Source organism: Schistocerca cancellata, chromosome 3, assembly GCF_023864275.1.
Source record: "Schistocerca cancellata isolate TAMUIC-IGC-003103 chromosome 3, iqSchCanc2.1, whole genome shotgun sequence".
Classification (NCBI taxonomy): domain Eukaryota; kingdom Metazoa; phylum Arthropoda; class Insecta; order Orthoptera; family Acrididae; genus Schistocerca; species Schistocerca cancellata.
This window is the reverse complement of record NC_064628.1, coordinates 924,676,196-924,703,478: the sequence shown is the minus strand read 5'-3', so window position 1 is coordinate 924,703,478 and position 27,283 is coordinate 924,676,196. Positions and strand designations below refer to the sequence as shown.

Genomic DNA, 27,283 nt, shown 5'->3' with positions numbered 1-27,283 from the left:
AAGGGTCGGAGTTCAAGTCCCGGTCCGGGGCACAGATTCCGTGTGCCAGGATGTGTCGAATCAGTACACACTCCACGGCAGAGTTAAAGCTTAATTCTGGGTGTCTCCCTCCCATTTCTGGTGCATCAGGTTAGTGTAGGGGGCTGCAGAGGTTGAATGCGTGGATGGGTGGTGCAGCCACGCCTCCCCCCTCCGCTAGCCCTCCCACAACCGTCGGCCCGCGGGTTTCCCAACTTGCGACCCCTGGCGACCTCGGCCGCGCGAGCTCCTTGCGTGGCCACAGCGGTCCGAGGTCGGCCTTCGGAAGCACGCCCACACAAGCTGTCACTCTGAATCCCCTCCCTCTCCTACCCAACCACTCGCGACACCACACTGGCAACCTTTGAGGGTGACAGGCCTGAAGTCGAGTACCCCTTTTCCGAACTTCAAAATACCTTTATACAAACTAATTTGTGATCTAATGTGACAGTGAACTTAATAAAAGCAATTCTTCTCGTCCAGACTGTATACCAAGTAGGTTCCTTTCAGTGTATGCTTATGCATTAGCACCATACTTAACAATCATATGCAACCGTTCGCTCGACGAAAGATCCGTACCTAAAGACTGGAAAGTTGCACAGTTCACACCAGTATTCAAGAAAGGTAGTAGGAGCAATACACTAAATTACAGGCCCATATCGTTAACGTCCATATGCAGCAGGATTTTAGAACATCAGTGCACACTCCACTGCAGAGTACGAACACTATGAATTACCTCGAAGGAAACGGTCTATTGACACACAGTCAAAATGGGTTTAGAAAACGTCGTTCCTGTCAAACACAACTAGCTCTTTATTCACATGAAGTCCTGAGTGCTATTCGCAAGGGATTTCAGATCGATTCCGTATTCCTGGATTTCCGGAAGGCTTTTGACATTGTACCACAGAAGCGGCTCGTAGTAAAATTGCGTGCTTATGGAATATTGTCTCAGTTAGGTGGCTGGATTTGCGATTTCCTGTCAGAGAGATCACAGTTCGTAGTAATTGATGTAAAGTCATCGAGTAAAACAAAAGTGATTTCAGGCGTTCCCCAAGATAGTGTTACAGGTCATTTGCTGTTTCTTAGCTACGTAAACGGTTTGGGAGACACTCTGAGCAGCCGTCTTCGGTTGTTTTCAGATGACGCTGTCGTTTATCGAATAATAAAGTCATCAGAAGATCCAAACAAACTGCCAAACGATTTAGAAAAAAAATATCTGAATGGTGCGAAAAGTGGCAGTTGACCCTAAATAACGAAAAGTGTGAGGTCATCCACATGAATGCGAAAAGGAACTCGTTGAACTTTGGTTACACCATAAATCAGTCTAATTTAAAAGCCGTAAATTAATCTAAATACCTAGATATTACAATTACGAACAACTTAAATTGGAAGGAACACAGAAAATTCTGTGGGGAACGCTAACCAAAGACTGCGCTTTATTGGCAGGACACCGTGGGATCCTTACCAGATAGGACAGACGGAGTACATCGAAAAAGTTCAAAGAAAGGCAGCACGTTTTGTATTATCGCGAAATATGGGAGAGAGTGTCACAGAAATGATACAAGATTTGGGCTGGAAATCATTAAAAGAAAGGCTTTTTTCGTTGCGACGGAATCTTCTCACGGAATTCCAATCACCAACTTTCTCCTCCGAATGCGAAAATATTTTGTTGACACCGATCTACATAGGGCGGAACGACGGCAACGATAAAATAAGGGAAATCAGAGCTGGTACGGAAAGATGTAGGTGTTCATTCTTACCACGCGCTGTACGAGATTGGAATAATAGAGAATTGTGAAGGTGGTTTGATGAACCCTCTGCCAGGCACTTAAATGTGATTTGCAGAATATCCACGTAGATGTAGATGTAGATCAGTCGCCTCGTGAACATCGATAAATTAAAGTCCTCGATAAATCGAACACGTTGGCAAGTCGTTTGAAAAATTTCGACCTAACAAATTCTACGTGTTTTGATACTTTCGATAAATTGAAGCGATTGTCATTGTAACACGCGGGGGGTACAGCTCGTTGGGGACCCTTAAACCGTTCTCGCTTTGACCGTGCGCCCTGTCCACTCCACGTACCTGGTGCTCACGCGCCAGTCGTGTAATTTTCTGCTCCGCAATGCTACTAACCTGCCTGAAATTACGTATATAAATATGCGAGCTGGTTTAGGGGAGCCACTCAACACTAAACACAACACTCTCCAACGTCTGGTATGAACAATTGTATTCTGAGACGATAAGAAAATCGCAGGTTGCACTGTTTACACACTAAGTCGTAAGTCTTGATGCCAGTTAACGTTCTTGCGGATTTTGCTGATCATTCCCTTATTATTGTACAGTACTCATGACGATATTAATGTCCGTCACTATCGTACTTCACGCCGTCACATGTATTTCAGTCCTACTCTCGCCGAATCTACGGTAACAGATACACAGGTGATGATGACGATTATCTGCCCACAATTATCACTTGGACGAGCGAACGCGTAATCGACACGACACGGGTGATTTTTGATGGTGCGGAAGCCGAATGGTCGACGAAAGTTCTTAAGCTCGCCACGCACACACAGATATCTGGTAGCAGTCCTTGACACCTGTAATAAAACAACACTTGTTCATAAAGGTTAACTTACAATTCACGCGCGTAGCCGTCGTGACGCTGCTGATTTCTGATGATGCGGAAACGTGATTACAAAACGCACCTTCTCACGCTCACTACAAGACACCGGCACTTGATTTCTCTCCTTTGCGGTGAACTATTTTACTGGTTCACATTACTTTAATTCTGGGAGGCCAACACGACGCGGATGACTGGTGTACATAACGACACGCAAACGGGCGGATCCTCAAACAAGTTATCGGCGGCACTACTCATACACTACCGGCCATTAAAATTTCTACACCAAGAAGAAATGCAGATGAGGAACGGGTATTCATTGGACAGATATACGAGGGCTGTTCAGAAAGTAAGCTCCGATTGATCGCGAAATGGGAACCACAGTGAAAATTAGAAATGTTTTATTTTTAACAGTTAGCTACACCATCCAGCTACTTCTCTACGTAGTTGCCGTTCTGACTAAGACATTTGTCGTAGCGTTGTACCAACTTTCCAATACCCTCATCATAAAAGACAGCCGCCAGTGCTTTCCGCCAATTCTCTACGCTGGCCTACAGCTCGTTTTCTGTGCCAAAATGTTGTATTCATAGCCAGCGGTTCATGTGAGCAGAAATGAAACCAGGGGGAGTCAATTACGGGCTGTATTGTGGGTAGTCAAACATTTCCAATTGAAAACGATGCAGGAGCATCTTCATTGCCCCTTCAGAATGCGGCTGAGAATATTGCCTTGTAGAAGAAACTGCACGACAGTTATGTAATGTTGGCTGTATAGCTTCAGGCGAAATTTCTCACCAGGTCCTCGTACTTGGCGGGAGACACTATTCTCTAGACAACTTTACGCGATCATTGTGAGCTCAGAAATGAGAGGAGTGACGTGATGCTATCTAGGGTCATACTAGAGACACTGCCCAACACATCTGTGCAAAGCTTTATCGGATTATCATAGTCGTTTCCATTTCGCGATCAATCGGAGCTTACTTTCTGAACAGCCCTCGTATTATACTAGAACTGACATGTGATTACATTTCGCTACGGTCGCAGGTTCGAATCCTGCCTCGGGCATGGATGTGTGTGATGTCCTTATGTTAGTTAGGTTTAAGTAGATCTAAGTTCTAGGGGACTTATGACCACAGCAGTTGAGTCCAATAGTGCTCAGAGCCATTTGAGCCATTGATTACATTTTCACGCAATTTGGCTGCATAGATCCTGAGAAATCAGTACCCAGAACAACCACCTCTGGCCGTAATAGCGGCCTTGATACGCCTGGGCATTGAGTCAAACAGAGCTGAGTACAGGTACAGCTGTCGATGCAGCTTCAACACGATACCACAGTTCATCAAGAGTAGTGACTGGCGTATTGTGACGAGCCAGTTGCTCGGCCACCATTGACCAGACGTTTTCAATTGGTGAGAGATCTGGAGAATGTGCTGGCCAGGGCAGCAGTCGAACATTTTATGTATCCAGAAAGGCCTGTACAGGACCTGCAACATGCGGTCGTGCATTATCCTGCTGAAATGTAGGGTTTCGCAGGGATCGAATGAAGGGTAGAGCCACGGGTCGTAACACATATGAAATGTAACATCCACAGTTCAAATTGCTGTCAATGCGGTGACCGAGACGTGTAACCAATCGCACCCTATACCATCACGCCGGGTGATACGCCTGTGTGGCGATGACGAATACACGCTTCCAATGTGCGTTCACCGCGATGTCGCCAAACATGGATGACGTTCTGCCATTCGTGCACCCAGCTTCGGCGTTGAGTACACCATCGCAGGCGCTCCTGTCTGTGATGCAGCGTCAAGGGCAACCGCAGCCACGGTATCCAAGCTGATAGTCCATGGTGCTGCAAACGTCGTCGAACTGTTCGTGCAGATGGTTGTTGTCTTGCAAAAGTCTCCATCTGTTGACTCAGGGATCGAGACGTGGTTGCACGATCCGTTACAGCCATGCGGATAAGATGCCTGTCATCTACTAGTGATACGAGGCCGTTGGGATCCAGCACGGCGTTCCGTATTACCCTATGAACCCACCGATTCCAGATTCTGCTAACAGTCATTGGATCTCGACCAACGCGAGTAGCAATGTCGCGATACGATTAATCGCAATCGCGATAGGCTACAATACGACCTTTATCAGAGTCGGAAACGTGATGGTACGCAGTTCTCCTCCTTACACGAGGCATCACAACAACGTTTCACCAGGCAACTGCTGTTTGTGTATGAGAAATCGGTTGGAAACTTTCCTCATGCCAGCACGTAGTAGGTGTCGCCATCGGCGCCAACCTTGTGTGAATGCTAAGAAAAGCTAATCATTTGCATATCACAGCATGTTCTTCCAGTCGGTTAAATTTCGCCTCTGTAGCACGTCATCTTTGTGGTGTAGCAATTTTAATGACTAGTAGTGTACGTTATCGGCGGCATTGCTCATACTTATTTACTTCTTTACGCACCTTTCATTGAATTCCCTTGCATAGCTCATTTCTTCACAATAATAGTACTTGCAGCCACACTTGAACTTCCATAATAATGTGTTTCCCATGCAGAGCTACCCACAACACACCATAGCAGCTCCGAGTCCCATGCTCGACTCTGCAATGCAGCCGTTCGCAAAGATACTCCGCAACCAAACCAGTGACATTACAACACGCTTACATCATTATTGGACTTGTCTACTGCCCACAGCAAGCCCTATCTACTGGCCATGCTTCTGCCAGACAGTTGGCAGAATATTTGTTATCGTCATTTACAGATTTTACGTGCAACGTTACACCGAGCCCTTTAGGCATAAGCCGGCGACGTAATGATCTTCTGAACAATGAGCCAGTAGCGACACAATAAATGTTTATTAATAAATGTGTGGTGGTTTTCATTAATCATTTGTACCGGGTGGTTATAATTAAAGTGCTACTACTGACGGAGGTCCAGTGCGGACTGTAATTAAAGTAAGGTAGATATGAAAGTGGGTATATATGCTAATGCGCTGACGCGGAACCAGTTTTAGCTAGAAAAACTTAGTTCAAATTTTGGTCCCCAGGTGCAAATCTGGTGCTGTAGAGCATCTCGTTGATGTCTGCGCAGCACGTTTTGAACAAATAGTGTAAGCGGCTGCTTATAACAAAACCGACGTTATTTTCTCACTTATTTGACTTTTTCTGTCCAAGTTTCGTTCCTTATCGATTAGATACACAAACATTTCTATACGACTCTCCTGCATTCGCAATGGCGTATTTTGCACCTGGTGGCCAAAATTGGGACTAATTTTTTTCTAGCGTAAATCGGTTCAGCGTTAATACGATATTATACACTCCTGGAAATGGAAAAAAGAACACATTGACACCGGTGTGTCAGACCCACCATACCTGCTCCTTACACTGCGAGAGGGCTGTACAAGCAATGATCACACGCACGGCACAGCGGACACACCAGGAACCGCGGTGTTGGCCGTCGAATGGCGCTAGCTGCGCAGCATTTGTGCACCGCCGCCGTCAGTGTCAGCCAGTTTGCCGTGGCATACGGAGCTCCATCGCAGTCTTTAACACTGGTAGCATGCCGCGACAGCGTGGACGTGAACCGTATGTGCAGTTGACGGACTTTGAGCGAGGGCGTATAGTGGGCATGCGGGAGGCCGGGTGGACGTACCGCCGAATTGCTCAACACGTGGGGCGTGAGGTCTCCACAGTACATCGATGTTGTCGCCAGTGGTCGGCGGAAGGTGCACGTGCCCGTCGACCTGGGACCGGACCGCAGCGACGCGCGGATGCACGCCAAGACCGTAGGATCCTACGCAGTGCCGTAGGGGACCGCACCGCCACTTCCCAGCAAATTAGGGACACTGTTGCTCCTGGGGTATCGGCGAGGACCATTCGCAACCGTCTCCATGAAGCTGGGCTACGGACCCGCACACCGTTAGGCCGTCTTCCGCTCACGCCCCAACATCGTGCAGCCCGCCTCCAGTGGTGTCGCGACAGGCGTGAATGGAGGGACGAATAGAGACGTGTCGTCTTCAGCGATGAGAGTCGCTTCTGCCTTGGTGCCAATGATGGTCGTATGCGTGTTTGGCGCCGTGCAGGTGAGCGCCACAATCAGGACTGCATACGACCGAGGCACACAGGGCCAACACCCGGCATCATGGTGTGGGGAGCGATCTCCTACACTGGCCGTACACCACTGGTGATCGTCGAGGGGACACTGAATAGTGCACGGTACATCCAAACCGTCATCGAACCCATCGTTCTACCATTCCTAGACCGGCAAGGGAACTTGCTGTTCCAACAGGGCAATGCACGTCCGCATGTATCCCGTGCCACCCAACGTGCTCTAGAAGGTGTAAGTCAACTACCCTGGCCAGCAAGATCTCCGGATCTGTCCCCCATTGAACATGTTTGGGACTGGATGAAGCGTCGTCTCACGCGGTCTGCACGTCGAGCGCGAACGCTGGTCCAACTGAGGCGCCAGGTGGAAATGGCATGGCAAGCCGTTCCACAGGACTACATCCAGCATCTCTACGATCGTCTCCATGGGAGAATAGCAGCCTGCATTGCTGCGAAAGGTGGATATACACTGTACTAGTGCCGACATTGTGCATGCTCTGTTGCCTGTGTCTATGTGCCTGTGGTTCTGTCAGTGTGATCATGTGATGTATCTGACCCCAGGAATGTGTCAATAAAGTTTCCCCTTCCTGGGACAATGAATTCACGGTGTTCTTATTTCAATTTCCAGGAGTGTATCTATCAAGTTTCGCTGCCACACGCTAGTTACAGCGCATACCGGACCTCTTACAGTTCCTGCACTTTAATCACAACTATCCGATGTTAGTGCCCTCCAGCCGTGGGGCTTAATATGATTAAGCAATCACAGCTACCCGGCGTTAGTGTCCACGAGCTGTGGGTCTCAACATGACCAAGGCCGAGAATGTTTTAGTCAGGGGCGTCGTCACGAAAAATTCATCAGCAGCTAACCCGAACACATAAACAACTTCTAAATTAATTCGAATGACACGACACGTCTCTGCAGCCGCTCGGACGCTTTCCTAGCTTGCGTGTTTGCCAGAGCATTTCATCATGGACTCACATTCGTTATACAATAAGGAATTTTGAAAGGAGAACTGTTACGTGCAAAGAACGGTCTTGTAATTGTTAGCTCACTCTACAAAGAAGCAAAGACGGACTAACGCAGCTCCATAAGAAGCACTCGAACACTAAAAAAACCGTATGACAACGTAACATCCGACCCCGAAGTACCGGTAATTATCTGCTTCTTTGTTAATGTGTTTTCCGCAAGGCCAGTTACTTGCGGTTAAGGCGAGCAGCCGCTGTAATTGGATTTATGATCGGTTTCTGCTGAAATGCAACGTAATAGCGGATCCAGTTTTGTTCCGCTGACATTTAAACGGTACTCCAAAGAATGTGTTGAGCTCACGATATCTTATGCTCTCACGGGCAATAATTCTCCGAATTGAAGGGGGCACCTGTTCTTGTCCCCAGTACGCGATATTTTCTTAGCACCATTCAAAGAGCAACGCTGCAGTAACTGCAAAACACAGGCGTGCACCGCAATGTTTTGTGACTGCTTGTGTGATTGTTGTATCTTAAATGTAACGTACAGGGTAGCAGCCGATAATGAGGAGCTATTGAGAGCTGCGTCGTCTTTCTACTGTCGATTGCGGTGACAGAGAGGTGAAATCCTGCTGTCAGAAACAGCCAAAGACATCCAGAACAGCAACAGTGAAGAAGCACCGTAAACACTGGACGGATGAACCACATGCGGCAGTGTCACTTGTCCTCACTCGAACAGAGTGCGAACTGATTTAGATTTGTATATTGGTGACCAGGATCCTTGCATCACCGTCTATCTGCCTTTCTTGGGTCATCATTCTTCTGACCGGTACGCTGCGGCCTCTCTTGTACCAACCACTTCCTTTCATCACCTCAAGTGTACCCTTGTTGGATGTATTCCAATGTCTGTCTTCCACTACAGTTTACCGCAGAAGTTGCTCCGCCATGTCTTGACACACGTCGTGTCATTCTGATCCTTGATGTTGTCAGTGATCTTATTGTGTTGCTTTGTTCGCAAATCTTATTAGACCACCCACTCCTACAACACCACTTACCAAACAATTGGGTTCTCTTCCCTACCGGTTCGATAGTTTACTAACACACAAGGCTGTGCTCCAGACGTACATTCTCAGAAATTTCATCAGCAGAATAACGCCGATGTTTGATACTAACAGACTTCTCTTCGCCAGAAATGCTCTCTTGTGCTTGTGCTAATCTGCTTTTGATGTCATCCTTGCTTTTCCTGACCTGTGGCGTTTTGCTTCCAAGGCAATAGAATTCCTTCACCAAATCTACTTCTTGGTCTGAAACTTACTGGCGGATTAAAACTGTGTGCCGGACCAAGACTCGAACTTGGGACCTTTGCCTTTCGCGGCTGAGCACTGTACCAACTGAGCTACACCCCCCCCCCCCCCCACTTACTTTTATTTCTGTCAGTGGTTCTTCTATATAGAGATTAAACAATAGGGAACGATGATGATGATGTTTGGTATATGTGGGGCTCAACTACACGCTCATCAGCGTCCGTACGAAGTCCCAATTTTTTCTCAGTCCAATATTTTACACACTTCAGTCGAGCCACTGTCACGATTGATGATGATGATGATGAAATGATAACAAAAACACCAAGTCCCCGGGCAGAGAAAATTCCCAACCAGGCCGGGAAACGAACCCGGGACTCCGTGATCGAGAGGTAGCAACGCTAGCCACTAGACCACGAGCTGCAGGCAGAAAGATGCGGGAACCAAGTAATTCGACTAGGGAAAGGGGACGTGAAATCGGAGCCAAGTGTGTCGTTCGAGGTACACCTCCACGTCACTGGCAGGTGAGGGCTAGCGTAAACGCATACTGAAAAATTACGTTGTCCGGCGGGCAATCGATCCCGCGACCGTACGGTCTCCTGGCTCGCACTTTACCGCTAAACTACCACGCTCGACGGAAGCCTGTGAAATGGGCCAACACTACACAGCCGTGAACTGCCGACAGCGGTTAGTCAGTGTTGTCAGCACTTGATACTCGCTCAAGGGCTTCAGCCGCCACGGAGAATGGAGTAGTACAGGGTGTCACGTGACGTGAGAACTTGTGCAGGACGTCGGCTTGACAGTTGGACGCAGCATGCGACAGCAACGCAATTGACGGCAGTCGGGTCGCAAGAGCCCGACGTGTTGGACTCTCCACATCCGTCGTCGTGCACACACTGAGAATGTCGAGTGCCAAATTCGTCAGACGGGTATCTTGAGTGTGCCGCCAGAGTCAACTGGAGACAGCGTGATGAGGGCAGGAGTAGCCGACGGCTGTCGCGAACTGTAACAGCGGGTAGCCGGGCCAGAGTGCAACAAATCAATCACCACTACAGTTCTGGACCACTACAGTATACCCCAAGGGAAGCTCTACATTTTCATTTTGTTATTGTGAGGTTTAGCGCATATCTACAGCAGGCAATTCATGCATAACTTTGCTGAAAGGTTTTAATGACATTATCCGCATTTGGGCATTGAAGTGAATCAATGGTAAAAGGTGAAAATTTGTGCCAGACTGGGACTCGAACCCGGATTTCGCGCTTAACGCGAGCGGTCGTTTTAACCGCTTCGGCCATCCGAACACGCTTCCCGGCCGACCCAAATTCCCAACCTGTTTTACGCTACTGTATACTCGCAGTAACACATGGGACACTGTGTGCTTCCGCGTTGAAACCAAGAACCGTCGGTCATCATCACCTTATACACGGGAGCGCCAAAGAACCTGGTACAGGCATGCTTATACAAAAACAGAGGTACGTAAACAGGCAGAACACGGCGCTCCGGTCGGCAAGGCCTCTATAAGGAAACAAGTGTCTGGTGCAGTTGTTAGATCGTTTACTGCTGCTACAATACCAGGTTATCAAGATTTAAGAGAGTTTAAACGTGGTGTTATAGAAGCGCAAGAGCGATGCGACACAGCATCTCCGATGTAACGATGAAGTGGGGATTTTCCCGTGTCACCATTTCACGAGTGTATCGTCAATATCAGCAATCAGGTGAAACATCAAACTCCGGGATCGCTGCTTCCGGGAAAAGATCCTGCAAGAACGGAACCAACGACGACTGAAGACAATCCTTCAACGTGATAGGAGTGCAACCCTTCCGCAAATTGCTGCAGATTTCAGTGCTGTGCCATCAACAAGTGTCAGCGTGCGAGCTATTCAACGAAACATCATCGATATGGTCTCTCGGAGCCGAAGACCCACTCATGTATCCTTGACGACTGCACAACACATTTACGCCTTGCCTGGGCCCGTCGACACCGACATTGGATTGTTGATGACTGGGAACACGTTTCTTGGTCGCGCGAGTCCCATTTCAAATTGTTTCCAGCGGATGGACGTATACGGGTATGGAGACAACCTCATGAATTCATGGACCCTACATGTCGACAGGGGATTGTTCAAGCGGTGAAGTCTCTGTAATGGTGTGGGGCATCAGTTGGAGTGATATGGGACCCCTGATACCGCTAGATTCGACTCTGACGACTGACACGTACATAAGCATCCTGTCTAGTCACCTGCATCCATTCATGTCCACTGTGCATTTCGACGGACTGGGGCAATTCCAGCGGGACAATGCGACAACCCACACCTCCATTATTACTACAGAGTGGCTCCAGGAACACTCTTCTGAGTTTAAACACTTTCGCTGGCCACCAAACTCCCCAGATATGAACATTATTGAGCATATCTAGGGGATGCCATGCAACGTGCCGTTTAGAAGAGATCTCCACCCCCTCGTTCTCTTACGGATTTGTGGACAGCCCTGTAGGTTTCATGGTGTTAATTCCCCCCCCCCCCCCCGGCACCTCTTCAGACATTGGTCGAGTCCATACGACGTCGTGTTGTGGCACTTCTGCGAGCTCCCGGGGGCCGTGCACGATATTAGTCGGGTGTACCAGTTTCTTTGGTTCTTAAGTGTAAATTGCAATGACTTGTAATTATTGTCTTTGATTAAAAGTGTTTCTTCTGTTCGTCGCATTGCGTACTTTTTCTCTTATTTTCTATACAGTACTGTATTATCCGGTAGCAGGTATGTCTATATTCGGTCAAAGTTTCGTCGAGCTATAACACTCGACAGTCACGCAAGCGAAAGTTACCTTCGTCCTTAAGTTTTGCACACCACTGTACTTTGGCACCTCAATCGAATAAATTCTGATATTAAATTATACTACAGTTTTAAATAAATAAGAGGGAATTTTTATACTGTACTTGCTTAATACGATTCAGCTCAGCAAAAGGAAGCCATCACCTCAGTAAAGGGGCTAAGGTCTCACCGTCTTTCAGAAGCTGATGTGTCAAAAAGATGAGTAACCGGGTCCCAGTTGGAAAACGCTGAACTACGACACTGTTACTCATCAAAAGCACCCTCTGAAAACTGGATCTTAATAGATCGCCTGGACTGAGACGAGCTAACAGTCAACTTTTCGCCCTTGACGTAACCACCTACAAGAAATCTTGTCTTAAGCCAGATTGTACAGAGTAGATTAAATGCGAGACGAGCAATCACGTCTAGCTTCAGCTGGTGCAGTCACGTATTTAACCGACTAGTAGGTTCATTAACAAGTTGGTCGTGTGGGAAGATGCACTCGTTACCTGTATTCCGAAACCCCAGCCACGCAGATCCGGAGCCTGCCAGCACGCCCTGGTCTAACGTCCGTTTGCATAGTAGAGTACCAAACCTAAGATTGCATTTATGGCAATTACCTTCAGCCGTTTAGGCTGACTTTTCTTTTGCGCCTAACGAATGGTAAAAAAAAATTAAAAACCACTCTGGATAAACACTTCACTGACTACTACGCCCACAGCATTCTTTCCTGTCCGTAATGCAGTAGGGTACTTAACCAGACGGCAATCACAGGTTTTACTCATACAGCTGGCGGTTTCAACAGTACGCAACAGCCATCTTCAGGACCGATTTTCCAGTATAATAAGCGAGATAACGGTGAGATTAATCTGTTCTCATGTTGGTTTCATGAAATATACAGATATGTTCAGATGCAAAAGTCAGTACAGCGCCGTGCTCAATAACTGCAAAACGTAAGAAAATACATCTGGACATTATGAAGTACAAAATGAAGAACTACTACAGAGAATTAGCGACCTCATAGGTCGCTATCGAAAAGCGTTACTAGGAGAAGCAACTGGGTATTTGTGTGAGATGTATCATATCATCCAAGTATTGCTGAGTTGAAAAGGGAATTAACAAGAGAGCGACTGTAGGATCAGACGAAGTTTACAATACGCAAAACAAATTATTGGTGACGTAGGACATGGATATGTAGATGGAAAGTTTAGCACAATATGAGCTATGTAGAAGGTGGGATTAAACTGATCAAAATATCAATGACTGAAACGTAAAAAGTGGTTTAACTTTGTAACGTTCTATCGATCACAGTGACACCGCTTCATTTATTTTTTGCTGCGTTTATTAATCCCATTGCTTCGTTACCCAAAACAGTTTGCAGTCTACAAATTGTTTTTGAAAAATTTGCTTTGCATCATTTTTTTGGAACAGTTTACGAATAAAAGTCTTTTTGACACTAATTATATCCAAGATTTGCAAGACATACTCACAAAACAAGAACTGTTAATCACACTAGTTAAAAACATTAAATACCGCATGAATAAAAAAAAGCTGACCTACAGATTATATAAATTTCCGTTTTTCCCAGTTCTAATCAGTACCTTCTCATTAGTTATTCGATCTACTCAAACAAGCTTCAGCGTCCTCCGTAGCACCAGGTTGCGAAAGCTTCTATCCTCCTGTCTGAACTGCTTACCGCCTACGTTACACTTCCGTACAAGGCTACATTCCAGAAAAATACGTTCAGAAAAGACTTCCTAATATTTAAATTTATATTTGAAGTTATCACATTTCTTCGGGAATGCTTGTCTTGCTATTGTCAGTATGTCGCTTGTACTTCGCCCATCATCAGTTATGTTACCGCTCGAATAGCAGATCTCACGTACTATTTTTAGGGTTTAATTCCCGCTGCATCACTTCATTTAATTCAACTACTTTCAATTACTGTTGTTTTGCTTTTGTTGAAATTCTTCGTACAACCTCTTTTCAAGTCTCTATCCATTCTATTCAACTACTCTTGCAAGTCCTTCGACGTCTCTAACAATCGTACATATGTTATCAGCAAACCTGCAAGTTTTTTTTTCTTCTCAAGTTTCATTCGCTTTGTAAATATTCCCTTGATTTTTACGTCGCTACTTGCTTGATGTACAGATTGAATAACGTTAGCGGTAGGCTGTAACCATGACTTGCTCCCTTTTTAACTACTGCTTCGCTGCCATGTCCATCGATACTTATAAGTACAGTCTGATTTGTGTTCAATGCATGTATAATCTTTCGCTCCCCGTATTTTATCCATGCTACTTTCACAATTTCGAAGCATAGAGCCCAGTTAACATCCCTTGATCATCAAATGCTATAAACGTAGGTTTGTCGTCCTTGAGCTCATCGTCTAGGGTGATTTGTAATATCAGTACTGCTTTGCATGTCGTTAAATTTCTCTGGAGCATTCAGATCGACCCTCGCTCACAGTGGTTTCTATTAATCTTTCAATACTTCTGCAAACATTTTATGTTAGTATTTTTACGTTTAAAATTTATTTAGTACATATTTGGAAAATGAAAGATGAAACCTACCTTCCTCTGTGGTAAATAATACACTTTCACTACCAAAAAAATGTTAAGCTGGCCAATTTTGAAAATCGGTGTCCCATAAACGTAAATAGATCCATGTTTTCATGTGATCCTAGGATTTTCAGAGTTGAATATTTAACTTTAGAATGATTTTATGAGAATGAAAATTATGGCGAAAAGTACAACAAAACAGTACCAAAACACATTTATTCTCTTGAGAATGAAAAACATGAAACATCGCACATAAGGTTTCAACATATCATTTGAAAATGGCTTTAACATACCACATACAAATGTTATCTACATTCTATGAAGTTTTTTGATGCATATATGTCCCACTACGTACAAATTATGTACAAACCAGCAGAATTACTGAGGTATGTAGTAATGTTTCAAAACAATTTCTATGATGTATAAGAAAACAGTTATACCAGGCATTCTTGGAATGGACAAGATGGTGATCTGATTTTAGTAAAACAGACACACTATAAACACACACTACCATCCCATTTGATGCCTCACAGCCTTCTACATAACCACCCCAAAATCCATAGCATTTTTCTCCAATTTCTGATAGCATCTCGGTACCTGACAGCGCAAGACACATGTGAGATATAGACGTCCCAAGACTGAAAACAGCCTATTGCATTAGTGGGACTTAATGTATTCAATCAACCACGAAATGGTTAAAGTTATAGTTTGGTAATATTCACACCTCTCAGACGCTGCTTTTTTCTTGTTAATGAGATCATGATTTTCTGCTTGGAGTCAGAGGGCAGAGGGTATTTCGCCTGTCTCATGTAGCTTGCATGCAAAGTGGAATACTTTTGGCCTACTACAGGGGTCTTCAATGCACTGTCAAATTCTTGACGTAATAACGTATCTTCGATCTTATACTTATTTTCTTGCTCTTCCCTTTTTATAAGTGTGCCCTCAAGTTCATATCCCTTGTACAACTCTTCTATATATTCCTCCGACCTTCCAGCTTTCCCTTCTTTGTTTTGTACTGGTTTGCCTTTTGAGCTCTTGCTACACATATGGTCATGTACCTACAAACAAACACTAATTCAAATTTAAAAGTCTTATAAACGAGAAAATGTCGTCAGTACTGTATTTAATAGTCCACGTAAATCGTTATTGGTATAATACACACTGATAGGATTTGTATTTAATAATCCATGTAATACGTTATTGCTACACTACACACTGACAGGATCAGTAAGTGAAGTCAAGAAGAGTCAATATGAACGACCAGTTACAAGTTACGAACAGATGAAACTGATGCTATTGGCAACTAACACAAATTTCCAATCCAAGATACGGCGAACTGTTAAGACATTAAAGAAACTCAGTTCGTTTGCAAATATTACCTCTTGCATTTTTTCGTTTCAAGGTAGATGTGCATCACCGGCAGAGTGTGACTTCACCGTTCACATGTTATGTCACTAATTTTAAAAATACAGGGTGGACATTAATAAAACCGACAAACTGCAGGAACTGATTCATGACTGGGAATGGAGGAAAAACGGTCCTATGAACATGTGTCTGGAAATGCAGCGCTGCCACGGTAGATGGCGCTGACGAATGAAAGTTCTTCCGACCACGTGTTGTGTGTTCCTCGTGTGTTGCAGGCTGTGAGATTGACGGAACGCACTGTCAGCAGCAGAATGGTGCGGTATTCATGTCGGGAACAAGCCGAGTTGGTGGTTCTGTATGGCCAAGCAGATAGAAACGGTCGAGAGGCTGCACGGCTATACCAAAACAAGTACCCTCACAGATGACAGCCACTTCACACAACATTTGAAGTCCTTTTTGGGAGTTTGTGTGATCATGGATCGCATCAGACAGACAACCGTGCAGGGACGCGGCGAACTGTGCTTACACCGGATTTGGAGGACCGGGTTCTACCTCTCGACCGTTTCCATCTGCTTGGCTGAACAAAAACACCATCTCAGTTTCTTCTCGACATGAATAGCGGGCCATTCTACTGCTTACAATACGCTGCGTCAATCACGCAGCCTGCAACACACAAGTAACACACAGCAAGTGGTCATAGCAACTGTCATTTCCTGCCCGCATCTCGTGGTCGTGCGGTAGCGTTCTCGCTTCCCACGCCCGGGTTCCCGGGTTCGATTCCCGGCGGGGAATGCACTTCCGATACAAAACAAATGCTATACACTATATTTTTTTATTTACGTTACTTTCATTGCAATATGTCTAGTAAACAAACTTTAAAGGTGTTAAATGCAAGTAACGAATAATTTTTACAGCCACTGTGTCAAATTTTCCTGTGCTGTACGTAGTAGGCTACTATGAGTGTGTTATAGCTGTGAAGAAAGGCATTTAACGAATGATTTCGCCATATTGCCTTGTGCTTTTGATTCGGTGAGTGTGTACTCCACTACTCCACTACTGGCCATTCAAAAGTTCCCCCCCCCCCCCCCCAGTTTAGCAGAAAATGGACGCCGTATCGTCCAGTTGGCCACTCTCTCCCTATACAGGCTCTCTAGGAAACTTGACGCGTTCCTAAGTAGACTGTCTTACAAATACGGCACTCTCCCCTACATGACAGAAATTTATACTGCAGTTAAAATAAATTAACGTAATCAGGGGTCTTCATTGCAGGGCCTAGAGTAGGAATGTAGAATAAAATTCTCCATCAGAAATACCCAGAAGAGTGTATCTCGCCGATGTCGGCAGCAGAAGCGCGCAAATTGTACCCTTAGTCGTCTTACTGAAGGTAAAGACCTAGTTTGGACGTCTGCAGTTGGCGAGAAACCACAAAATTACGTCCTTATTACTCATGTTCTTAAAACGTCCCGTTTAGTGAGTCAGCTGGAATGAGATTTTCGCCTCTTTATCGAGATGACGGCTTCTTTCCTTGCGCAACAAAAAGAAGCAAATGTGACGTGTTAACCAAATAAAGTTACATCATTCACTCGTCTTTATTTCACACTGAAGTATAATAGGGCATAACTAATAATTTGACCGAGTTGACACTGTGATTACAATTACTCACACGTGTCCGGTTGAAAAAAGGTTCAAATCCAATTGTGAATGGCCTCCCTAAATCGTTGCAACGTAATAACGGAGTGATTTCCTCAAGAAAACCACAGTTAAAATGATTCAAATGGTTCTGAGCACTATGGGACTTAGCTTCTGAAGTCATCAGTCCCCTAGTACTTAGAACTACTTAAACCTAACTAACCTAAGTACATCACACACATCCATACCTGAGGCAGGATTCGAACCTGCGACCGTAATGGTCGCGCGGTTCCAGACTGTAGCGCCTAGAACCGTCGGCCACACCGGCCGGCTGACCTCTAGTCAGAAGCAATAGAGCAACGAATCAGGTAATGTTTACTATAAATCACACTATATGCTCCTGTTCAAATGACTGTTACATGTACATGAATACGTCGGAAAATTTTAACGGTCAGTAAGAGTTAAAAATACAAGGAGCTTACTGTACAGTCGATATGATTTCAGAGTGTATATCTGTCTCATATTAACAGTTATGTGAGAGACATGGATATTTATTTATACAAATCGGTGAAAAGTACGACCATAGGTACAGCGGCTTTCAGTATATGTGTCAAGACAAATTTCATCGACGATATATAAATATTTTTATACCATATATATTCTGTACACTATTGGTAAGCGACACATATAATGTCGAATCTATAACTTAATATCTTAATGCAAAAGGCTGAAGGATGTGTGAAGTTATACCTACGTCTCTACTGTAGACCAAGAGTTCACAATTATAGAACATCATAACATGAAACAGGCGTCGGAAACCGAGTGCAGGAAAAATAATCGATGTCCATACAGGAAATAATTAAGGTAAAATAGTAACAATACATCGAAGGTAAAGCAAATAGTATTAAAGGTCAAAATTTACATGATCAAAATGTACATGATCTTTATCTATATAAAACACAGTGTGTGTCTATGGCCGCGTGTGTGTAACTATTCGTAGAAGCTGATACCACAGTACAATAACCTTTATTTGAAACTACTGTGCGCCATGTAATACATATTAATTACAATAGCTTAAACTGATATGTTATTTCTTTGAGAACTCTGCTGGTTTCTCAATAATATTAATCAATAATTACTATATATATTTTTTATTTTATTACAAAGGTGTTTTTCAAAGTAAATACACTTATGTTCAGAAAAAATAGAACACCTTGAACAACTAGAGATAGGACGTTCATATTCACAGAACATGTACATTAGTGTGTTCTGCAGAAATGATTAGCATTTCAGTCACCTTCTCGGTTCAGCATGTGTCCTTTTGTCTAGTAAGCTCAGGATCCACCATGGGCCGGATACCTTGTTGCATGCGTGATGGTATCAACATGTACAAGCCGCCATGGCGACCTGTGGTGTAGTCATGCATGCTGCATTCATCTGGTTCTAAAGTTCATCTGTGGTGATTGGCATTTGTTACAGCACTGCACGCGTCGTTTCACCATATGGCACACATATTCGATTGGCGACAAGTCTGATGATCTGGCGGGACAAAGCAAAAGGCTGACATCCTGTGACGGCAAGAAGCAACGTGTTCGTGCATTGTCTTACTGAAAAATGGCGTCTGGGGTGTTGTGCAGAAAGAGTGTGGGTGCAGGTCAGAGGAACTCATTAACCTAGGTCACACTGGTCATCGTGCCCTGGACACGCACCAGCTGTGATTCGTGGATTCTGGAGTTCCCCAAGATAGTGTTATAGGCCCTTTGCTGTTCCTTATCTATATAAACGATGTGAGAGACAATATGAGCAGCCGTCTTAGGTTGTTTGCACATGACGCTGTTGTTTATCGGCTAATAAAGTCATCCGAAGATCAAAACAAATTGCAAACCGGTTTACAAAAGATATAAGAATGGTGCGAAAATTGGGAGTTGACCCTAAATAACGAAAAGTGTGAGGTCATCCCCATGAGTGCTAAAAGGAATTCGTTGAACGTTGGTTACACGATAAATCAGTGTAATCTAAAGGACGTAAATTCAACTAGATACCTACGAACAACTTAAATTGGAAGGAACACATAGAAAATGTTGTGGGGAAAGCTAACCGAAGACTGCGTTTTATTGGCAGCACACTTAGAAAATGTAACTGATCTACTAAGGAGACTGCCTACACTACGCTTTTCCGTCCTCTTCTAGAATACTGCTGCGCGGTGTGGGATACTTACCAGACAGGACTGACGGAGTACATTGAAAAAGTTCAAAGAAGGGCTGCACGTTTTGTATTATCGCGAAATACGGGAGAGAGTGTCACAGAAATGATACAGAATTTGCGCTGGACATCATTAAAAGAAAGGCGTTTTACGTTGCGACGGAATCAAGAAATTCCAATCACCAGCTCTCTCCTCCGAATGCGAAAATACACTCCTGGAAATTGAAATAAGAACACCGTGAATTCATTGTCCTAGGAAGGGGAAACTTTATTGACACATTCCTGGGGTCAGATACATCACATGATCACACTGACAGAACCACAGGCACATAGACACAGGCAACAGAGCATGCACAATGTCGGCACTAGTACAGTGTATATCCACCTTTCGCAGCAATGCAGGCTGCTATTCTCCCATGGAGACGATCGTAGATGCTGGATGTAGTCCTGTGGAACGGCTTGCCATGCCATTTCCACCTGGCGCCTCAGTTGGACCAGCGTTCGTGCTGGACGTGCAGACCGCGTGAGACGACGCTTCATCCAGTCCCAAACATGTTCAATGGGGGACAGATCCGGAGATCTTGCTGGCCAGGGTAGTTGACTTACAACTTCTAGAGCACGTTGGGTGGCACGGGATACATGCGGACGTGCATTGTCCTGTTGGGAAAGCAAGTTCCCTTGCCGGTCTAGGAATGGTAGAACGATGGGTTCGATGACGGTTTGGATGTACCGTGCACTATTCAGTGTCCCCTCGACGATCACCAGTGGTGTACGGCCAGTGTAGGAGATCGCTCCCCACACCATGATGCCGGGTGTTGGCCCTGTGTGCCTCGGTCGTATGCAGTCCTGATTGTGGCGCTCACCTGCACGGCGCCAAACACGCATACGACCATCATTGGCACCAAGGCAGAAGCGACTCTCATCGCTGAAGACGACACGTCTCTATTCGTCCCTCCATTCACGCCTGTCGCGACACCACTGGAGGCGGGCTGCACGATGTTGGGGCGTGAGCGGAAGACGGCCTAATGGTGTGCGAGACCGTAGCCCAGCTTCATGGAGACGGTTGCGAATGGTCCTCGCCGATACCCCAGGAGCAACAGTGTCCCTAATTTGCTGGGAAGTGGCGGTGCGGTCCCCTACGGCACTGCGTAGGATCCTACGGTCTTGGCGTGCATCCGCGCGTCGCTGCGGTCCGGTCCCAGGTCGACGGGCACGTGCACCTTCCGCCGACCACTGGCGACAACATCGATGTACTGTGGAGACCTCACGCCCCACGTGTTGAGCAATTCGGCGGTACGTCCACCCGGCCTCCCGCATGCCCACTATACGCCCTCGCTCAAAGTCCGTCAACTGCACATACGGTTCACGTCCACGCTGTCGCGGCATGCTACCAGTGTTAAAGACTGCGATGGAGCTCCGTATGCCACGGCAAACTGGCTGACACTGACGGCGGCGGTGCACAAATGCTGCGCAGCTAGCGCCATTCGACGGCCAACACCGCGGTTCCTGGTGTGTCCGCTGTGCCGTGCGTGTGATCATTGCTTGTACAGCCCTCTCGCAGTGTCCGGAGCAAGTATGGTGGGTCTGACACACCGGTGTCAATGTGTTCTTTTTTCCATTTCCAGGAGTGTATTTTTCTGACGCCGACTTACATAGGGAGAAACGATCACCACGATAAAATATGGGAAATCAGAGCTCGTACAGAAAGATATAGCTGTTCGTTAATGAAGGTGGTTCGATGAACCCTCTGCCAGGCACTTAAATGTGATTTGCAGAGTATCCATGTAGATGTAGATACCCAATAGAACAGCACACCGTAACGCCTGACTTGGCGCTGTATGTCTTGTGCGAATCCAGTCATTGTGATGGCGCTCCTCTTGTCTGAGGGGAACCAAAATGTGGCCACCATTTTCAAACAAACAGGACGAGGAATCTTCCGAAAACACTACCTGACGTCATTCCTGGCCCCAGTGACGTCGCTCCATACGCCATTGACGTCTAGCACGTTTCTATACATTCGTCAAAGGTAGGCAGAGTAGTGGACGACGCGCAAGTAAACCATGTCTTACAAAACGGGCTACTCACTCTCACCCCTGAAAGTGCACGGTGTGTTACACTATTGCACTGTTGCGCCAGAGCCGAGGAGGACGCAGACCTGTCCTGCACTGCCATTCGGGTGAGGTGTCGATCTTCTCGGGGAGTGGTGTGCGTGGTGCGACCAGACCCGTGAGGTCGTGTTAAACGGCATTTCTGTTGCGCTGCCGAAACAATTCGTCCCACACGAGCAGCGGTTTCCCGGATGGATGCATCACGTTCTCTCATGCCAATAATGCTCGCTCTTCCAAACTCACTGATTTGATGACACGATTCGTGCATATGTCTGCGACGCCTCCTGCATGCCTGTTCATGTCACTCTGATCCATTACCTTCGTAACGATATCGAGAACCGCAGACACATTTTGCCGGTAGGTGGCGTTGCGCCGCGACATTGATGCTGACCTTGAACCCGCTAACCGACGTCGTTCAAATGCTAATCATTTCTCCAGAACATACTAATGTACATGTCCTGTGAATATAGCCGTCCTATCTCCAGTCGTTCAAAAGATGTTCACGGTATTCTGAACATGAGTGTAGCTGCCAGCATTTGTAGATACTGAGTGCTGTTTACAGGAGATTCCTGCTCGCCACACAGCTTTTTAACTAACTCTGCTGCTCGTCATCCTGCTAACAGATCTAGTTGAGTCGTAGTTACGAATCGGAACCGCGGAAGTATAGCATTAAAGTCCTTGCAGATGGCTGCTGCTGGTTGGGTCCACTCGACGAAAATTGTATAGCCCATGTAGTAGTTGAAAATAATTTGTTATTGTGGGATAACGTTACCTCAGCATTATAGTAATCACTTCGTTCAGTGTGTGCTTAGGAAATGCCTTTCATTTGCAAAAGGGCTTGTGTAAACGTGAGTTCTCCAAGAAATTATTCACTATTACGTTGCCTACACCGTTGTGTCAGTCGTATTAAATTACATCAGATAATGGCTGCACAGCTACGGATTGGTCAGCGTCATCAGCACGAAGTATAACAAAATTCAGATTAAATTCACTTTTGCTCCTTCACATCTAACCCTCCTAAGCGGTTCGTCATATCACTACTACTTAGGTACTCCTGGCGTCCGGCATTTAATTGCTAAGTGCGGTAATGCGGCCAACCTATGTTTAGACCAGCTGAGATCTGAAGAGTTCGTTGCCTCTAAAACAAGTGTTTTGATTTTGATCGGTTGTACTTAACACAACCATTTCAAAATGACTTCACAACCGAAATTTTCCGGTAACGGAAGTAATATAGAGAGGTGTTTTAAATTTTAAATGGTTCAAATAGCTCTCAGCACTTTGCGACTCAAAATCTCAGGTCATCAGTCCCCTAGAACTTAGAACTACTTAAACCTAACTAACCTAAGGACACCACACACATCCAGGATTCGAACCTGCGACCGTAGCAGCAGCGCGGTTCCAGACTAAGCGCGTAAGCGCGTAGAACCTCTCGGCCACAGTGGCCGGCCAGAGGTGTTTTAATCCAGCCAATAGGAGCCAGTTCGGATACGTGATACAAGACAGACAAACTTCTGTAGTCAACTAGACAAACTCCAGACAAGCTTCTGTAGTTGTGGTCTTCAGTCCGTAGACTGATTTGATGCAGTTCTCCCCCCTAGTCTGTTCTGTGCAAACTTCTTCATCTCTGCAAACTACTGCAGCCTACAGCCATTTGAAACCTGCACACTGTATTCTCGTCTTGGTCTGCCTCGACAATTTTTACCCTCTACATTCCCTCCTTTACCAAACTCAAGACTCCTTGATGGCTCAGATTGTGTCCTACCTACCGATGCCTTTTATAATTATGCTACAGATATCTTTTCTTTACAACTCGAGTCAGTAGATCTCTGTTATTTGTGCGATCAATTCATCTAAGCTTCAGCATTCTTGTGTAGAAACACATGTCGAAAGCTTGTATTCTCTTTTTGTCTGAAATTTTCATCGCTGAAGAGTGACTTCCTTGCTGGCACTTACATTTGGAAAACTTTAATCTCTGCTATCTAACTTTCTGTATCATTTCTTTTAGAAAGAGAGATGCTGTACCATGTGGAAAACCTCGTAAAATTAATCAGAAAAGGTTTATGGAGACATTAACGTAAGAAACAAAAAATTGGAACCACTGCATTATAGACAGTTCCTAAGTAACTCTCAAAATCGGAAATTACTAACGAAAATACTGTACTGCATGATAAATAGTTGATACATAAAATCGATAAAAATAAGATACTGTTTCTGTCATCGGCAACAGAGGAATAAAGAAATGAGACAAGACAAAGTAATTAATTTTTTGTCGACGTAAAAAAGATTACATTCAACTCGTGATTCTATCATTGGTAATGTTTTTTGTTATATCGAATTTTTGTTTGTTATGTTGACATACTAAGATCATTGGTGAATGTAATTGTGGGAGTAGAGTAAATAGAGCATAACACCACAACAGCTGATTTTATCTGCAAGGTCTGTGAGAGAGCAAAATAAACATTGCCAGAGTCTGAAGCGTTTAGTTGTTTGAATAACATCACAGTTCTGTGAGTCGAATCATTTTAGTCTTTAGTAAGCATAACGTAACATGACTACGCAGTTAAAAAACTTTTGTCAGAAGTGGGATTCGAACCCACGCCCACAGAAGTGGACTGCGACCTGAACGCAGCGCCTTAGACCGCTCGGCCATCCTGACTACGACGAGTATCGGGGACGTATTTGACTTTTACTTCTTAGAATAATAGTGAATTCGTCTAATTTTGCCAATAGCAGTTCGTCGGTTCTTGACCTACTTTATTTGAGGACAGCGCATTTCCTATGTCCCTATTTCACGCGATAGCAGCTTCTTGAATTACGTAATTGTCATCGTTGCTGCACAACATCTGCGGGTTTGTGCTTTGACTTACTGTCTCGTCTTCTTTCGGTCGCTCGCGGACGCAAACTGTGCGTGGTTCAGTTTGCTGACGCGACGGCAGCTGGGTGTGCGGTGCGTGGGCTCGCCGCGTGACTCACCGCTTCCGCTATGCCGCTCTGGCGAGGAGACCGCGCCTCCTCCCCCTCTACGGTTTCGTCCAGATTTATGGTATACGCGAAGCTTGGCCGGAAATGAAGAAGGCCTAAGTGGGAGCTATACATGGTTAAGTGTTCAGAACAAAAATAGCCTATAACACTGCAGCAGCATTTACGTAGCTTGTACTATGAAACACCAAATTTGGTTTATTACGTAGTATGTCCCCGACTGAACAAATAGTCCTGTCACGGAAAAGCCACGTATAACACTCCTGTTTGCTACTGTTATACCATAACCTCAAAACTGGAGGCAATTTGCAAAACAGAATTATTTTGTTGGATTAATAATGGTATAAAGCAACAGGGCAGTGTTACCCTCTGAGAGGAATTTTGCTAGGTTGACCGTGTTGTTCCTAACGGAGGTGGCTTATAAGAAATGAAAGTCAGAATTACGTAAATATTTGAATAGTAACAAACAAAATTTTGCCTAGCTATACTGTTTATAGAATAAGGGAAACGGTCGCCAGCCTAATTAGGCAAGAGAAAGATTAACGTTCTCGTTTAAGAAAGTAGGTATAAGTAACTATAACGGACAAACACAACCTAGACTTAGCCACACGCGAGTGCAATGAACTCTAACATACACATATGTTTTAAGATTGAAGCTAACAGTTAGAGCAGCACAAACTATTTGCAAAATTATAACATATACCGAAACACACTATTATTTTCAGGGCTTACACAAAGTGAATGGTCTTTATAACATTACTATTAATATGCACTTCTAATACACAAGAGAGACAAACACTTAGCAATCATGAACATATAGTTTTCTACTATTGCAGTTTCCCACTTTTACTACAGCGAAACACAATGTTGACAAAATTGCAAGAAACTGACTCACCTTTTAGAATTTACTACAGACAACAATGTGATCATTTACTTTATAAGCCTCAGTCTTAAGAACTTTTAATTTTGAAGTTGGCAACAGCACTTTAATAAGCAGTTTTAATAGGAATATTTTCAGCGAACAACATTTACTTTAACTCACTCTCTTGCCACATTAACTTTAACTTTCTTTTTACTATGTTGAAGAGGCATTAATGAGCAAAATACTGGGCTTTAATGTTCTTTTAGTAAGGACACTCAGATATCACTTTAGCTCAAACGGAGAGGAACCTGAGAGGTGTTATGATGAGGAGAAAAATCAGGGTAGGTACATAAATTCAGATATAAATTACCTTATATTTGAGCACACTAACACATCCATTAAGCTCATCCTTCACTGTACATCATTGTAGTATTCCGATGTAATGATTGCGCAATGTGGTGGCCACTGCATGTTGGTAGGTGGAATTGCAGGTACAATTGCTGGACTCTGTCATTTCTTGGTGGCGATGATAAATACCAATTCCAGAATAGTTCCAGCTATTTATCCATCCTTCCGAGGCATTGGAAAGTAGCAGGAAAAGCCTCTCTCGGAACCAGCGCAATATGCATCTGTTACATGGCAGTGCACGGACTCGTAGCTTGTCTCCGACTCGTAGCTCGTCTCCGACTGGTAGCTCGTCTCCGACTGACTATCAGTTCCACCTTTTCTACGTAGGCCAACCACAATTTCCGCGCGCTACACAGTTCCGTTCCCGAGGGGAACCACTACACCTTTTACATGCAAACTAACTAAGAACCCTAAGTGAGGATCAGCAGTTTACATAACAGCAACCAAATACATTAAATGAGACAGAACATTTTCACATATTAACACTTCTACAAAAAATTATTCACACAAAATTACAATCATATACAGTAAGTTTTGTCCCCTCCAAATGGGACAAAGAATTTAAATTACAGATACACTACTTTGCATAGAATCAAATCACGACATCAAAGGTTTGACAAAGAAAAGAGTATACAATTTTGTGTTATCTGTTCAATCAAACACATTTACAGATACTTAATGTTATAACATTAAATAAAACAAAAGCAAAATAAATCTGTACAGCAGAAGAGGTATGGTGTTACAAGCCCCTCTGGCGGGTGTCGAGCGGATCACGAACCATCTGTGTTAGCGTAGTTTCCACGCAGCTGTTGTTGCAGCTGGGTGCAGACTGTATGCGAAAACTTTTTCTTCTTTTACTTTCGGTTTCTACGCAGCTTACACTGCAAGTAAACCAAAAGAATGCTCGATATATTGTTTGATTAATATTTTCATGGAACCCACAAAAGGAACGGCAGAGGAAAATCTGGATTGCATATACTTTCAGGAAGGGATTGTAAAGAGTACACCAGAATTTCATACGTAAAATTACTTTGTTATTTTACAGTTGATGATTTACATGCGCTTCTGTGATATTTATCATAACAACAGGGAAATCAGTTTTTTACTCTGCGTCTTGCACATGTTACAAACGCCGCATTTTCACAGCTACATGGTTGTTTTCAAGTTCCAGTTGAAAAAGAAACTTGGTTTATACACATAAGACGTCCTCTCTTGTTGCACAGTTTGGGAGCAAACTGTACATAAAGCGTCAGTCGGCCTAGTACTGGCGAGGATAGAATAGCCGGTGATGTACAATGGAACGGGATTCGATGCGGTCTTCTCTACATGTGATTTCTCTTGCGATGAGATAAGAGCAGTTTTAAA

General features: G+C 44.7%; 1 non-coding gene across 1 annotated transcript; it reads right to left on the bottom strand.

Moving 5' to 3' along the window:
* Positions 1-24,241: 24,241 nt before the first annotated feature.
* Positions 24,242-24,325, bottom strand: Trnal-cag (transfer RNA leucine (anticodon CAG)). The gene has a single exon. It is a non-coding gene; the product is annotated as a tRNA-Leu (tRNA).
* Positions 24,326-27,283: the final 2,958 nt, after the last annotated feature.